The sequence below is a fragment of the Schistocerca gregaria genome, chromosome X (genome assembly GCF_023897955.1).
Source record: "Schistocerca gregaria isolate iqSchGreg1 chromosome X, iqSchGreg1.2, whole genome shotgun sequence".
Classification (NCBI taxonomy): domain Eukaryota; kingdom Metazoa; phylum Arthropoda; class Insecta; order Orthoptera; family Acrididae; genus Schistocerca; species Schistocerca gregaria.
In genome coordinates this window covers 673,122,035-673,140,336 of record NC_064931.1, presented here as the reverse complement: position 1 = coordinate 673,140,336, position 18,302 = coordinate 673,122,035, and positions in this window count along the sequence as shown.

The following is an 18,302-nucleotide window of genomic DNA, read 5'->3' as shown; positions in this document are numbered from 1 at the left end:
TATGAACTCTTTTTGGCTTCAAATTATCTCATTAAAAAGACAATACACTAAGTCTCTACACCATTAGCCTTAAATGTGTTTGAGTTGGTGTATTTATGGATTCACTTAAGGTATCAAAAGTTTTCCCAGTTTTTAAAGAAGGTGACAAAAAGCGTCCTAAAAGCTATAGTACAGTTCAATTGTGCTAATATTTTCAAAGATATTTGAGGCACTGCTACACACACAAATAAGCAAAGATTTTGAAAAACACAATTTTCTATGTAACAATGAGTTCAGTTTTCACAATGGGAGAAACACAAACGCGGTCTTTTGGAAATTATGGAACAAACTTGAACAGCCCTTGAAAGCAGAAACGTGGTATTATTGGTATTATGTGACCCAAGAAACGCATTTGATAGCACTCATGTTGACATTCCAGTAATTCGAGTATTGTGAAGTACCTCGGACCACATTAGCTGTGATGATTCGTTATTTAAGCAACAGAAAACAATTTCCTTCTTAATGGAAAACAGCACACATGTTCCACAAGAATCTATTCCCAGACCATTTTCTTCATTGCAGCAGTTAATGATTTACCTAATAATGTAGCTAACTCTGTGATATGCTGTGCTGATGATACAACATCCATTTACCACACATCAGAGAATTTCAGATCTGAATAAGATAACAAAAGAAACTCTTTTCATCTATTTCTGAAAAAATTGGACTTCTTGTTGTGCTATCTCTCAGACAGGGGGAAGCAAATTATTATTTGTGGGGACTTCAATGTAGATTCTCTGAAAGACGGTAATAGGAAAATTGACCTTGAAGTATTACTAGGTTCATTGAATTTGACACCTGTTATTGATTTTCCTACTTGGGTGGTAAAGGATAGCAGCTCACTGATAGATAACTTCTTCATAGACCAAGATAGGTTTAACCAGAAAAATGCTCAGCCTGTTGAGAATGGTCTTTCTGATCATGGTGTACAGCTAGTTACAATATATGACATAGCTCCATTCAGCAGTACTAAACAGTCCTCCTAAGTAGTATGTTCAGTCAACGATTTAACAATTGCAAATTTCAGGGAAAGCCTACAGCAGTTAGACTGGGATGAAGTGTACCATGAACCTGATGCCAATTTAAAATATAATTTCTTTCATGACACTTTTGTAAATGCATTTGAAAACTGCTTTCCCAAGAAAATAGTTAAATATACTCGTAAGAAACCATGTAACAAACCATAGCTTTCTAAGGCTATAAAAATATCTTGTAACTGGAAAAGGGAAATGTATCTTACGGCAAACAAGAGTAGTCACCCAGAAACTATCACACATTATAAAAACTACTGTGCTATATTAAGAAAAGTTACTAAAAAATCCAGAAGTATGTGTATCATGTCTGTAATCAGCAACTCTGATAACAAAATTATTCAAGAGTAGCTTCACATATCTGTAAAAATGAAGTACTAACAAAATGTCAGTTTGGTTTCCAGAAAGGTTTTTCAACAGAAAATGTCATATATGCTTTCACCAATCAAATTTTGAATGATCTGAAAAACCAAACACCACCCATTGGGATTCTTTGTGACCTCTCAAAGGCTTTTGATTGTGTAAATCATGAAATTCTGCTAGACAAGCTCAAGTATTGTGGAAAAGAGCGGGACAGTTCGTACCTAACTGCAAGGGTGCAGAAAGTTGAAATAAGCAGTTCTCATAATATGCAAAGATCCGCACATTCCTCAAACTGGGGAGCTATCAACAATGGGGTTCCACAAGGGTCGGTCTTCGGTCCTTTGTTGTTCTTAATATATATTAATGAAATGCCATTCTATATTCATGAAGAGGCAAAGTTAGTTCTCTTTGCTGATGATACAAGTATAGTAATCACACCTGACAAACAATAATTAACTGATGAATTTGTCAATAATATCTTTTAGAAACTTACTTAGTGGTTCCTTGTAAATGGACTCTCACTGAATTTTGATAAGACACAGTACATACAGTTCCATACAGTAAATGGTATGATGCCATTAATAAATATAGACCTTAATCAGAAGCATATAGCTAAGATTGAATATTCAAAATTTTTAGGTGTGTCCATTGATGAGAGATTAAATTGGAAGAAACACATTGATGATCTGCTGAAACGTTTGAGTTCACTTACTTACGCAATAAGGGTCATTGCAAATTTTGGTGATAAGCATCTTAGTAAATTAGCTTACTGCGCCTATTTTCACTCATTGCTTGCATATGGCATCATATTTTGGGGCAATTGATCATTGAGGAATAAAGCATTTATTGCGCAAAAGTGTGTAATCAGAATAATAGCTAGAGTCTAACCACGATCATCCTGCAGACATTTATTTAAGGATATAGGGATATTCACAGTAGCTTCTCAGTATACAGGGTGAGTCACCTAACGTTACTGCTGGATATATTTCGTAAACCACATCAAATAATGACGAACCGATTCCACAGACCGAATGTGAGGAGAGGGGCTACTGTAATTGTTTAATACAAATCATACAAAAATGCACGGAAGTATGTTTTTTAACACAAACCTGCGTTTTTTAAAATGGAACCACTTTAGTATTGTTAGCACATCTGAACATATAAACAAATACGTAATCAGTGCCGTTTGTTGCATTGTAAAATGTTAATTACATCCGGAGATATTGTGACCTAAAGTTGACGCTTGAAACCTCCGACGTTCAGTTGCGTGTTGCAACAAACACGGGCCACGGTCGGCGAACAGTTTACCACGGGGCAGTGAATCTACGGAACATGCATTACTGGTCCGTGGACAATCCTCGCTGGCTCAGACAGGTAGAGCGACAGCGACCGTGGACTGTAAATGTATGGTGCGGAATCATTGGTGACCATATCATTGGTCCTCACTTCATTGCAGAGGCACAAACAGCTGCAACATACATCGCGTTTGTACAGAATGATCTGCCAACGTTGCTCGAAAATGTCCCACTGGAAACGCGTCGACGTATGTGGTATCAGCATGATGGTGCACCTGCACATTCCGCAATTAACACTAGGCTGACCTTTGAAAAGATGTTCGACGGGCGTTTCATAGGACGTGGAGGACGCATAAATTGGCCAGCCCGTTCTCCTGATCTTTCACCTCTGGACTCCTTTCTGTGGGGTACGTTAAAGGAGAATGTGTACCGTGATGTGCCTACAACCCCGGAAGATATGAAACAACGTAATGTGGCAGCCTGCAGCGACATTACACCATATGTACTGCGGCGTGTACGACTTTCATTACACCAGAGATTGCAATTGTGTGCAGCAAATGATGGTCACCACATTGAACATCTATTGGCCTGACATGTCGGGACACACTCTATTCCACTCCGTAATTGAAAACAGAAACTACGTGTGTACGTGTACCTCACCCCTCATGGTAATGTACATGTGCGTCAGTGAAAAAAAAAACAATAAAAAGGTGTTAGCATATGGACGTAATGTGCTGTTCCAGTCTCTTCTGTACCTAAGGTCCCTCACCGTTCCCTTTGGATCCCAACGTAATTCGGTGCTCTCCGATACACGCGATTGAACAGTGGAGGAGTGGTAGTCAAGCGTCAACTTTAGGTTACTATATCTCCGGATGTAATTAACATTTTACAATACAACAAACGGCACCGATTACGTATTTGTTTATATGTTCAGATGTGTTAACAAAACTAACGGGGTTCCCTTAAAAAAATGTACGTTTGTGTTAAAAAACATACTCCCGTGCATTTTTTTATGGTTTGTATTAACCATTTACACTAGCCCCTCTCCTCACCTTCGGTCTGTGGAATCGATTTGTCAGTATTTGATGTGGTTTACGAAATATATCCAGCGGTAATGTTAGGTGACTCACCCTGTATATACTCTCTTCTGAAACTTGTTATTAACAAGAAACTCAATTCAAAAGTAATAGCAGTGTCCATAACTACAACACTAGGAGAAAGGATGATCTTCACTATTCAAGATTAACTCTAAGTTTGGCACAGAAAGGGGTGAATTATACTGCCACTGAAGTCTTTGGTCACTTACCAAATAGTATCAAAAGTCTGACAGATAACCAACAAGTATTTAAGAAGAAATTAAAAGAATTTCTGAATGATAACTCCTTCTACTCCATAGAGGAATTTTTAGATATAAATTAAGAAAAAACAAAAAACCCAAACAAAAAAAAATTATTAAAAAATTAAAAAACCAAAAATAAAAGAGTTGTTATATTAACTTACTTATGTTTTTAAATTAACTTAATTATGTCATGTACTGGAAAATATGACTTGTTCCACATCATTACGAAATATCATATTCATGATCCGTGGAACTAGTATTAATGTAATCTAACCTTGATATGGCATTGAATTAGTTTGCATCTAATTAACTCCTGTGTAATCCCAACAAAAGACAAAAACTTCTAATAGGACTGCAAAATGCAATAAAAAATAAGTCAGCAAAACTTTTAGCGATTTATGTTGACTCAAAACTCCACTAGGAGGAAAATATCATCACATAAGTGAAAAAATATTTCGTATGTCATACCCCATTTTGAAACTGACAGATGCAGTGAGCTTGGATTACCTTAGCGTGACATAATTTGGACTATTTCTGCCACGTATGTCATATGGTCTGTCCATATGGAGACACTCCTCACATCAAGAATATTTTAAGAATACAAAAAAGTCTTATACATAATGTATAAAACAGATCACAAGGAGCAATGTCATCCTCTTTTTTCAGGTTAAGAATACTCACAACTGTAAATGTATACATCTGTGCTCTATATTAAAAATAATATTTCCGAATTTGCTCCTGGGTAGGGGGGAGGGAGGAATTCACGAACACAACATTGGAGCCAAGACTAATTTAGAAAAACAAGGAACAGGTTAGCAAGAACTGCAACTTCCTAAACCACTCAAAATTTTCAACAAATTGTCAATCCATGTTCGTTCCATAGATCTAAAAACATTTTTAATTAAGCAGTATAACTGGCTATCAGATCACCCATTTTACCATATCAAAGAATTCTTTGAGATTCGTGAGGAGGATATTAGCATTTAATAAATTTTCCTATATTTTATTGTATTATTATGTGCTATGGTTATGTCTTGTGTAATTAAGTCCTGTATAATTATCTCCTGTATACCCTCTCCAATTATTATGCACAGGGATCATAGCATACTACATTATAGTATAGTTTATCGACACTAGCTCTCAGAAATCTTCCTGTGGTATATTTTATTATTGCTGTGCGTAATATATATACTATAGTTTATCTTCTCATAGTGTATTTTATAAACCCATGGAACAATAGAGGGATTGAACTACCTTGGGAAAGGAAACACATGTATTTGTTAGCAAGAATGAATAGAGATTCTGCAGTAGTTTTACAATACAAAAGCTATTTGGAAGTACTAAGAAATGTTGTCATAAATCAGGAACATGCACGCAGTGTCAGAAATCACTAACTCTGACAACAGAAGTAAGGCTATATGGAAGGTGGTGAAACAAGAGACAGGCGATCAGCCACGGAATAGGGTAGCATCGCTACGGAACTGAATGAACTGCTATAAGTAATAAAACACTGGTAGCTAACAAATTTAATAATTATTTCTTAAATATAGTAGAAAATATAACCATAAACAGTTAATGAGAAAAATCACAGCAGTATGTTGAAAAAGTAACTCTCATAACATACAATCATATGAATGTGGCATCGATTTCTCCTTCTGAAAGCAAGAAAATTCAACCGATTTAGTTTGGGGATGTAATTATGACTGGAGAAAAATTACATATGGGTTTTCCCCAGGCTCAGTCTTAGATCAACTACTGTTGCTTATGTGTTAAACGCCCTTCCATCTAGTACACTACAAGCAGGATTGGTTCATTTTGCAGATGAAACTAGTATTGTAATAAAGCCAGTTAGATTAGATTAGATTAGATTCAGTTTTCGTTACATAAACCCAAAAATGACAAGATTCTCTTGGGTGTGGATCAAGTCAGAAAGTATAACACAAAGAATATAAAACATTTTAATATAACAGACCATTTGTCAGGAAATTGAAAACACAGGTGACTACATAACAGAAAACTGCAACTGGTAATAGTTAGAGAATTAATACACTGTCAGAATGAAACATAGTTATGCACGTTTAATAAATTTATCATACACCAAATACGTAATGTTGACTGTTGTGACCAAGTGCTACCAAAACAGAAATATAACTGTCCTTTTTATTTGAAGTCGGCTAACTGTCCCCATTAAGATATTCATTTATAAAGTAGAAGGAGTTGTCTGTTAAAAAGTCTTTCAAACTCTATTAAACCATTATTTATTGAAAATGTGTGTTACTGAATATTCGACCCCTTTTTGGACCAAGGTAAGTGATTTTTATGTCTTTATGTGCTTGTTCTTATTCCTTGTACTGACGCTATGTATTGAACTATTGATTGGAAATAGAGATATATTTCTTGAAACAAATTTCATTAAGGAATAAATATATTGAGAAGCACTGGTTAGAATGCGAAGTTCCTTGTACAGCTTTCCTACAAGCTTTTGCACCATAAAAACTTTCGCTCCATTTGATGAGTTAAAATATGACATATGAGAATGAAAGTAACCAAAGCACTCATGTTTTTTTTATAATTATATCTCCTACATCTGACATCATTCTCACTGCTAATACAGGCTTCTTTAGGCGCTTCAACAATTCTGTGGTATGCCCTTCCATTCTAAATTTATTATCGAGTTGCAATAGCAGAAATTTAACACTGTCAACCTCTTTGATTTACATGTCTTCATATGGTATACACATGCTGGAAGGAAATCTCTTACAGGTTCTGAATTGCATATACTGTGTCTTTTCAAAGTTTAATGACAGTGAATTAGCTGTATACCATCTATTAACGTCAGTGAAAATTTTATTAGTAGCAACTTCTAAATCTGTACTCGATCTGCTACTTATTGCAACGTTTGTGTCATCTGCGAACAAAACAAATTGAGCATGTGTCATACATATAGAAACAGAAGAAATGGTAAACAATGTTCTTAAAACTACTATTGACTGGTTTTCTGCAAATGATCTCAAACTCAATTTTAAACAGACACATCATATTCAGTTTGCACATCTAAGGGTACCACACCAATGATAAGTGTAGCACATGGTGAGGAAATAATAAATACTGTATATCGGAAACTTCAGACTTCTTAATTGTCCACATTGATGAGAATTTGAACTAAAACACATTTTGGAACGCCTAAAACAACCTAGTTCCGCTAGATTTGCATTTAGAATCATTACAAATCTTGGGGAGAGTCAAATCAGTAAGTTGGCATATTTTGCGTATTTTCAGTCGCTAATGTTGTACAGAATAATGTTCTGGAGTAACCCATCTTTAAGAAATGTAAGAATAATATATGGTGCTCACCCATGATCATGTGGTAGGCATCTGTTTAAGGAGTTTAGCTTTCTGAGTACTGCTTCACAGTATATTTATTCCCTCATGAAGTTTGTTGTAAATAAACACTACAGTTAAAAAGGAACATTGATGTACCTAATTACAGTACCAGAAGGGAAAATGACATTCATTACTACAAATTAAGGTTGCCTTTAGTACAAAAGGGATGTACAACGCTGCAACTAAAGTTTTTGATAACTTAGATGGGGATATAAAGTGTCTGACAGATAGCAAAGTAAAATTTAAAGACAAACTGAAAAAGTTTCTCCTTGAGAACTCCTTCTGTTACATATCGTAATTTGTAAAAGGTGGTGGGTAGGAATTACTAACATCTGCACATTTAAAACAAAAAAAATCTTACAAATGTTCGGAATGTAGCCATATTTACAAATTAGTGTGTGATGTGGATGTAAAATGAACTGTTTTCATTCTTGTGTTTTATCATGCAAAATGATCCATGGAAATGAAACTAACGAACTGATGTAGTGATCTGAGAACTCCTTGATGTCTTGCATAAATTGACATGTAGATTACTAATTACATTGTCCCCCATGAGCGTCAAAATGCAGTAAATCCTTCAAAACTCTATGTTATCACATAGTATGCAAATTACTAATGAGATTGCTCAACACTGGGCGCCAAACATTAACTGACATCAATAATTAAGTGAAACCAAACACGAAAGGTTATGAGATTCGGGGACTGATAAACGAATGGAACAGATTGTTTAAGCCAGGGGTTCGCTAGAGCTGTCAGAATTGGAGAAAATGGGCACTACCTGAAAGATATTCATTTATCTCCGAGCGCTACCAACGTCAAGCTGCCGCTAGATGCTAGTTATGCTTGCGTTTACTAACGAGTAACTTCTGTAAGAACTTGCTGAGGTGTTTTCATTAGATCAAAAACTTGATCAAGTTTCCTTATTCCAGTCACTGAGGCAAGTTTATATCAGGAACTCGCCGCAAGTACTTGTTACAGAAGCGCAGTCATTCTTAAAAACCAGAGCAGTTGCCACTGTTGTTGAATCATTATTAATGAATTAAAATCATGGCGAAGCAGAAAAAAAGTAGAGAGTACATATTGATGTTACCAAGAAATATTACTGGAAATGGAAATGTGTGGTAATATCCTATGGGACCAAAATGCTGAGGTCATCTGCCTCTAAGATTACACACTTCTTAATCTAGCTTAAACCAATTTACGCTAAGGACAACACACACACACACACACACACACACACACACACACACACACACACACACACACACACACACACACGCCTGAGGGAGGACTCGAACATCTGACAAGGGGAGCCTCATGAACTATGACAAGGTGCCTAAGACCTCGTGGCTACCCCGTGTGGGAAGAAACATTAATCAGTTAACTAAAATTAGAGGCCTTCACTTAGATTAAAAACTCTGAGAACGTCGTAAGCAAATTCCGAACATCTCTTATCTAATGCATAATCAAGTATTCGATAAGAAGAAACAAATATGACGCACAGTATCTCACCAAGAGACTGCCTTTTAATTACTCTTCGATTTTTGTAATCAGTATTTACTACTTTTGTCACAAATATAATGCATTTATGCTTATGGTAACATTAAAAAAATCAGTCAAAGCTTAAAAACGTCTGTACTGTCGTTCTCCTTTCCCTTCTGTAAAAGAAATTGATTGGTAAACTCATTTCTCAGTTCCTTGACTGGTGATGCCGATTATGTATGCTCAGAGGTTCCAACGGTACGTTTGCTTGGGCCCATCTGTATTTTTACCATTCTCCTTTTCGGCGATAATATTTTCGCATCACTACTGAACACACACTACTTCTGTAAGTTTGATAAGAACTACCACGAAAAGACAAATTCGGCAAGTATTTCCAGCTAGATGCAAGAAAGTAGAACGAATTTTACCCTGCAGCGGAGTGTGCGCTGATTTGAAACTTTCTGCCAAATTAAAGCTATGTGTCGGACCGAGACTCGAATCTGGGAACCCGATCTGGCACGTAGTTTTAATTTTGTCAGGAAGTCTGATGCAAGCAACTGTTTCCATTAACTTGCGAACTTGTTGATGTTAACGATACTAGCGCACATTGACAGGAGGGAGATTGCAGATATAGTGGTTCATAATATTCCACCCAATTCTGTGATTGTATGAATAGTGCACCATACCACAGCAGGAAGTTCGACAGAAGGTCTAATAAGTATTATTTCAGGATTACGATGTTAGAGTGGTTGCAAGATGGAAAAATATACTGCAATGACTCAATGAGGAAGGCTGAACTGTTATCTACAATAAAGGAAAACAAACCAGTCATGAAATTTTACATCGTGGGTAAAACGGCTGACAGCAGTGATCAAAAAGTAGTGCATTTATCGCCCTTCAACTGCTATCTAAATCCGGTAGAACGGACATAGGCCAAAATAAAACACAATTTCAAGGAGAAAAGGGTCATGATGACATGTGGAAGGAAAGAGTGCAGAATTTTATTAACGTTGCTTTCCTTTCAGTTACTGCACAGGACCTTAGCGCAGGAATGTGGAGCAGTCGGAACAAGAGTATCGGATGAGACGGAATAATGGAAATGGCCATTGACGAAGTTATCATCAATAGCACACCCTTAAGCGATAATGATGATGATGATGATGATCTTGAATCAAACAAAAATGACATCATTTTGACAGTTCTTGCAGCCACAATTAATTACACTTTCTAAAAACTACTGCTGTGCTGCGTTGAATAAATTTAATGCTCAAACAGATTTTAAAAACATGTTTTTGACTTTTGGTTCTTATTGTCGTAAGTTGTATATTCATATACTTTTATTTTGCATTGGTTTCGATACATAGGCATGAATAAGTTGCAGCATGAATACGTCAACAAATTAGGTGATTTACGACCAGCCGGAAGTGTCACTTTAGTGGCCAATATTTCCGCAAGTGCCGCCTCCGACTTCGTTCTGATTTCGAGCTTCCTTGAAACAAAAATATGCATGACAAAGGTAATGATCAGTTAAATACTCTGACTATCGAAACTGAGATTGCTGTCTGTATTGACATGTCAAATAATCGCGTCAGCGCTCATTTTTGAAACAATCGCGATCAATGCAGTCAACCCCGGCGAAGGTGTGCTGTGCAGTTGCCAAGGAACATCTCCCAACCGCTGCTGAGTTCTGCCGGTCACAACTAGGCAGCCTATACACCAAGTTATAGTTCTCACTTAGTAATGTTTTTATGAAAACTGAGTGTAGCTAAACACAGGGGGAAAATACCAATTCCATAGTGGATAGGAAGAACAGTTTTTTGTTAGAATGCATGAAGATAGTTGTATACGTTTGATATGCAGTGCTATTATAGCCATACCTAAAAAGTGAAAAACTGAACGCCATTATAGAGCAGGCTGCAAAGACTTCAAATTGAATGGAACTGCTGCCGGTGAGTTGAGGAAGATGGAACTTTTAAATCTTGAAACTAATTTATGGTCGCTGCCGACGTTTTTTCTAAAACCTGTACAAAAAAAGTCTTTCGTCAAGTATAGCATCATTTCGTGGATCAGAAGTTCTGATGAAAGAAGAAAACCATTGACTGCTTTCTGGCAGTGGGCAATTTCGACATTTAAAAAAAGTGAAAGATAATATCAGCCATCAGAGACATGGTTCTGTCAAGACTTACAACAAAGACTTTGTAAGAGCTACAGTGACAAGAAAAGTGGAATTAATGGCGGAAAATATACAGATTTGCAATCCTGGTTGTGCTTTTCCATTTGCGTTAGAGTAGTCAGTAAACAGACACGATTTACCTCAAGTTATGATTTTTGTAAAATCGATATTTTCGGATTTCCGTGTAAAAGAAGACATGCTTAGAATTTTGATCTTGAAAGCTACTACACAAGGTGAAGATTTTTGCAACGCTTTCAAATCTTTCGATTCTGAATATAATTTGCTATTTCAGACACTTCTGTTTATTACTACCGATGGAGCACCTTTGCATGGTAGGTAAACACAAATGATTTGTTAGCTTGTGTGCGACTGACGAAATTTCACTGGCTTTTTTTAAAGTATCACTGTATCATGTACAAGCAAGTACTTTGTATACAAATTTTGAATGTGGTACATATATTGAGTGCTGTCACAAAAATCGTGAATTCACTTCATTCACAGTCATTACAGAGAAGAAAGTTTAGAGCTCTTTTACGAGGGTTGCCCAGAAACTAATGCACCACAACAATTCTACAAATATGAAATGCTGCCTATGCATAATTTGAAGTCTCCTGAGTGAGCGCGCCAAGATTTCGTCTCTTTCAACAGATAGCGTAGCGACAGGACAGTTTCAAAATGGTGTCTGTAGCTGACGTACGTTACAAACAATGCGCCATCATTGAATTTCTCACTTTAAAGAAAGAAATAGTGGAGAATATTCACAAACGCATGTGTGAAGTCTGTGGAGCATCTGCTGTCAGAAGTACAGTTGGTCGCTGGGCACAGAGGGTGAGGTCATTAGAAGGCGGTTCTGTAGAGCTCCACGATTCGCAACGGTCGCGAAAACCATCAACCGCTGTCACACCTGACATGTTGCAGCGAGCTGATGTTGTCATTCGCCGTTAAAGGATGCCACTCGTGGAAGACATTCTGGCTGGAGGAAGGCCTTAGTACGGGATGTAGATTACATGGAAGAATAAGGCGTGTAAATGAAACACCATTCTTTCGTGTGAGTAATTCTCATTATTATCAATAAAGCATTGTTTAAGAAAAAAGTGCTGTGCGTTACTTTCTGGGCAACCCTCGTAGGAGAAATAAAAAGCCAGTATGGAGACCTACTATTGCACTCTGAATTTCAATAGCTGAGTAGAGGTATGGTTCGAAACAGAGTTAAAGAACTTCTGCCAATGATAAAATATTTTGTGTCTGAAATAGAGGAAGATTACTCGCTACTGTATGATTTTCGCTCGTTGTTGGCTCAGGCATTTGTAAATCATATGGTAGTTAAACTTCCTGGCAGATTAAAACTGTGTGACAGACAAAGACCCGAGTTCGAGTCTCGGTCGGCACTCTTTTAATCTGCCAAGAAGTTTCATATCAGCGCACACACTGCTGCAGAGTGAAAATCTCATTCTGGAAACATATGGCGGTTAACTAAATGAGTTAAACTAATAACTTTAAAGAAAAAAAAACAATTCATTATGACTCTTACGTTTCTTCTAAAATGTTTTGTGCAAGAAATTGAGACCAGTTACAGAAATTAAATGTGAAACGCTTTCCTCAGATACAGAGAGAACTGTCAGATCAGGAAACATCATTCGATCAAGAAGTTTAAAAAAAGTATACAGCCAGCCTCTAAGCACTGAAAACAGATTTTCAGATTTAAGTAATGAAACGTTTTCTATCTTTCATAGCTCAGCCTTTCCGAAAAGTGGATGTGGAAGATATTTTTAGTAAAACAAGTACTTTTTTTTCTCTTGTAGTGAGACTGAATTTGAACAAGAAATAATTCGATTTCAAAATGACATTTCTTTAAAGTCAGAATACAGTGAAGATAACAGTGGGAAATTAGTGAGTGTAAAAACGTACCACAACATTGTGAAAGTGGCATCGTATGTTTTATCATTTTTGGATCAACTTACCTTTATGAAGCAGTGTTTTCAACGATGAACATAGTGGAATCTAAGTGTAGAAATAAATTGACAGATCCTCGTCTTTCAGACTGTGTACGTTTGCCTGTGACCAATTATTTAGCAGATTGTAAAAAAACTTTCCAATAATATGGAAAGCCAACTATCTCACTTATCTTTTTTAATATTTATGATGGCGTGCATTAAAATTTTTTCACATGTATAATATCTTGATAATTGAGTAGTGGGCTGTCTAATTTTGCTAGAGGGAAAATTACCTTTTATTTGTTTTGTGTAATTAGAATGGTTAATTTTGGCTACAGTGTTATTTTGTGTGTAACCATTATGAATTTTTAAGTCAGTGGACTACATTATATGTAGTAGATCTGCAGCTTAAAAGGGTTGACCAAACCTGGGTTAGATTTATAAAATATTAAATGACAACATTTATTTCAGTAACTTTTACACACAAAACAAAACAGAGGAATTACAAATTTCAGACCTAATTGGACTGGTTGTAAACACAACTCAGTTATTAAGGGAAATGAGGGTGGAATGTATTATCCACTATTTTTCATAGTCATTTGTGTATGATGCTGACAGCAGTATCCCCTGTGTTCGGACGGCATATCGCCTCATAGCTGGGCAGTGCAAGTTGGCAGCTCTCCTTCTGTGTGTGGCGTCTGTGCAGTGAGTGCCCAGAGGGGTCTCCAAGTTGACATATCGTCATGTATTGTCACAGCTAAAGTAGCATTATTGCAGTGTTGGAAGACAGGTGTTGGCAGTGGATGGAAGAGCTTCCATGTTCTCTTGGTTCCATGCAGTCTGACTGATTCCCCTTTCTTTACTCCTCATCCATCTCTAAGCTCAACCACTCCTCGAAATTTTTCTCCTCTCGGTGTTGTCATTGGCAGATTACATTTGGAATGCAGCCCAATTATTGATTACTATTTCAGCAGAGTGGAATTTCTCATCTTGCTTGGGTTGTTGTGTGACTCAGCAACTGTAGTATTTCCCATAGTTTCACTGTCAAGGCTGTTTCCAGCCGTGGTGACACAGTGTTTAGATGTTTTTCTGCATACCTATGTTGCTGTAAAAGCGTCCACACAACACTTGTTTGTAGCAGCTATCTCTTTGTGAGACCTGGACAGTCTCAAGTTTGTGCTTTGTCTAAGAACCTGCTGCCATTCATGATTCATTATCAATGTTCTTCCTATCCAGAAAACACCTTGTTTAACAGGTTGACTTCTTACATATTTCTTTAATCTCACAAGCCTCCCTGTGTGTATTTCTTGGCACTTTGTGTGTACACTTCCTCACAGATCCCAAGATGTGCTTGAATTTTCAACACTGTCTTGTTTTTTAAGACTGGTAAAAACTGCTGCTCTCTGCTGAAAGAATCCATACACATGCAGAAGAGCATTATTGAAGGTCTGTCCCAACGACTGCAGTGGTCTGTCAGCTTTCAGCACGCTTTTCATTGTCCACCAGGCTCTTTCCAAAGTGTCCTTTCTTAGGCGAGGTGAGGCCAGCTGCCTGGCTACCCCTGCATGTTTTTAGAATATCTCCAATGTCCGTGCATCTCAGGCACTTGGAACATGGGGTCCAGATTTCTCCTGGGCCACTGTCGATGTGAGCGGGTGAAGGTGTCCCCTTGTGGAGATACTATGCTAACTGAGGAGGTGACATACAAAGAAGAATGTGTCCACGATTTAAAAAAAAGAGGAATAGAATGGAACATGTAGGATAACCATAATCCAAAGATACATCACCAAAGTGTAATCGAAAACGCGCCATGATAGTAGCGTGTGAAAATACATTGTTCAAACCAACACAAACCTATCCACATACATATTTTGTGAAAAAAAACTAGTCCATAGTAGTAGGGTAATGGCAGTACTGTGACACTTTGTTTGTGCGGGCTGCATACATTCAGACGCAAGCATACATCCAGGGGCAAACCTATTGTTATGTGAATTGATTTATGAGCAACTGTGAGTTGATTTATGAACCTATTGGGATAATCCGTGATTCTGAGAAATCCCTCACCACTCTGGGAAACCTCCAATCCTCCCCAACACCCATGCCCATATTAAACCGAACAATTAGTTATCCTCCCTCCTCTGTGAAGTCCCCCCCCAGCCCTCCCCTCACTCATCCTCCCCACACTCATTTGGGAATTGGCAGAAATAGACTTGGTCTGTGCTGAGCTGCTGGAGAGGAAGGACATAGGGAGCTTATTTTCTTTATTTTGGGTGCTGCCCTGTTGTAAATTGGCTGGAAAAGCTCAGTCCCTCGCCTCCCGACCCCAGCCACCTGTAGAAAAGGTGAGTAATGCACAGTCTGTGGACAGCATCTGGATTGGAAGGTGCAAGTATTAGCTTGTGCAGCAACTATATACACTAATTACATAATTACACTGATGAAAATTGGAAGTGTTGTCTTCTTAGAAAATTTTCATGTGTATCTTCACCTTGACATGCAGGGATCAACTGAGCTAGTGCATAATTCCACTACCACAGGATATCCCACGACCCTCACTGAACCATCTTCCTCTCCACCCCTTGCACAAAAATTGGGATGGTTGAGTGGAAGCATCTCACAACAGGAAATTCAGTTACATTTAAGAATTACATTTAATAATAAATAATAATGATATATTATTTATTTATAAAATTCTATTTACAGGGGTTGGATCTGTGTTTTATTTGGTGGAAAAAGCTCATCATTCTCTGTTGTTTTGGAATATGCAGGTCTTGTAAAATACAATGAAAAGAATTAAATAAATATGTAAATACATCGTTTTTTCCGATCGTGTAAGGAATACCGTCATGAAATCGAATTCAACGTAATTCACCACATGTAACTACACTGTTGCAGATCTCATTAAGCATATCTTCTGATTACACACACTTGCTTCTTTGTGTACGCTGTCATCAGACTACCGAGTGCTGTAGGGGTTGTGGCAGCATGTGTGTAGAGGAGCGGGCAGTGACTGCGGGAGTACCGGGCTGCCATCAGTAGCAGCCACCGCTCGCCTGGTTCGTAATGAATCACAAAACTATAGGAACAATCTTGTAACTGTTAACAAGTTTTTTTAGTTTACTCTAAACAGCGGTTATTGGACTTCTTCCTTTTCCCAATCCGAGATTCAATTGATATGGGTGACATGTAGCCCATGGCCTGCAGTATGACGACCACTGATCTAAATGCAGGAGATGGATAAGTTTAGTCAGGGAAGGAGAGGAATGATGACATGATTGATCTCCAGCCACTATCTACCGCTAACATTGACAAATCCATATTAACATGCCAAACCAGTGAACATAATGGATACAGCCAGAAAAAAATGAAGATATACGAGGTGTTATGACATTTATATACTGCCTGACGAAAAAAGTGAAACACCCAAAATCTATCGTCAGATGTCAATGTAATTCTCTGCAACAAATAGAATGACTTCCAGTGTGAATTAGTATTGTTTGTGTTTAGTGTTGTTAGCAAGCATGGTATGGTATATATGTTGTGAATGGTGTCACATGTTGCATGATCACTATGAAGGACATAAAAATGTTATGTATTTGTATCAGACATAGTTTCAACACCTGATAGTGTTCGAAAGTGGCCTAATTGTGTGTCTCCCTTTAACATGCAATATCCATGTTTGTGGTGTATTTGGATGTGACAGTGGCACAATACTGAGATGCGTGGGAACATGATGGGAGGCATATATGTTGTCAAGGTGCCAGTTCATCATGTCTGAATACCACAACGGAGGATCATCATATTGGGCATCATGCACATCATAGCCTCTTTACATCTTCGCCTGCAATCTGAGAACAAGTAATGGATTCCCGGCAGCAACATTCTGTATTATCTCAAACTATTGGTCAGAGACTAGCAGTATCAGGACTAGGGAACTACTATCACATGTGTAGGGTACCAATAACATCACAAAACGAACGTCTGCTTTTGCAGTGGTGCCAAGACCTAGAAGCATGCTGATGAATAGTGTCATATCATCAGTGAATGGGGCAGTGACTTGGGGTGAGGTCACATTCTTCCTGTGTTTCGGAGAGCCATAACAGTGTTATTCCTGGTGTCATGGTGTGGGGAGTCATTGGCTATGACTTTAGGTCATGTATGGATACTAGTGATTGAGGGAACCCTGGCTTCACAACAGTATTAGCAGACATCTGGAGTCTTCATGTGTCATCTCTCATGTGACACCCACCTCCCCCCAGTCCTGTGAGATTCTTTAACAGGGCGGTGGTCATTCATGCGTGGCATATGTCTCTAAGAACTGTTTATATCAGGACTGGCCAAGCAGTGCCAAACTTAACATGGGCCCTGTGTGTGGGCAGTGTGCGGTCTCGGCCAGTCTTGGCTTTGCTAGTTCCTTCCTGGAGGTACTTGGTACAGTGGGACATTACTTTTAGTATTACAGTGTGGTATTTTTCAGGCGGTATAGCTCTCTTCACCTCGGAAGTCATGGTGTCAGAGCTGTTTACCCTTCACTATTTCTTCGTGGTATGAAGAATGTTCACAGGTTCAATGACTGTTTGCACAAAAAGATGCAATCTAGTGACCTGTCATCACAAGCCTTTAAAAATGGATGGGAATGTCTGAAGTCAGGGATGAGGATTCTTAGTATTTATTATGCAATAACATAAGCAGTGAGTACTGCAGATTTGCTATGAAACGATATTACAGTACCATGAAGAAAGAATTTAAAGATTTAGTTGACGGTGAAAGAGTAGAAAACTTCAACAATCAGCAGATAGGATTCATTGTCCAGAACATCAAGAAGGCATTTGCACTAAATTTGCAGGCATGCAGCACGTGAAGGAATTGGTGGTATGAATAGAAAAATTTCTGCAGTGACATGCATTATACCAGTTGCAAAAGTTTTCAGTGAAATTGAGTAAGGAGTATGGAGACTTTATGTATTACTAAGAAATTCGATTTAAAACTCGCTATTGTGGAATTTATGAAGGAAAAATGAGTGCAGGGACGAAAATTAGAACATGCGGAATGGATTACAGATCTTGCATTTTAAGTGGACTTGACTGCACACTGCCCACAGTAAGACATGCCAAGGCGAGAAGCAACTTCTTTCTGATTTTTTAGGGAAACATTTAAAAATAAAATTGCATTATAGAAGAGATACATTCTGACAAACACAGTCCACTTCCCTAAGCTCGCCGCTGTTAAATAAAACGCTTGGCTTGAAGAATTCATTGTGGC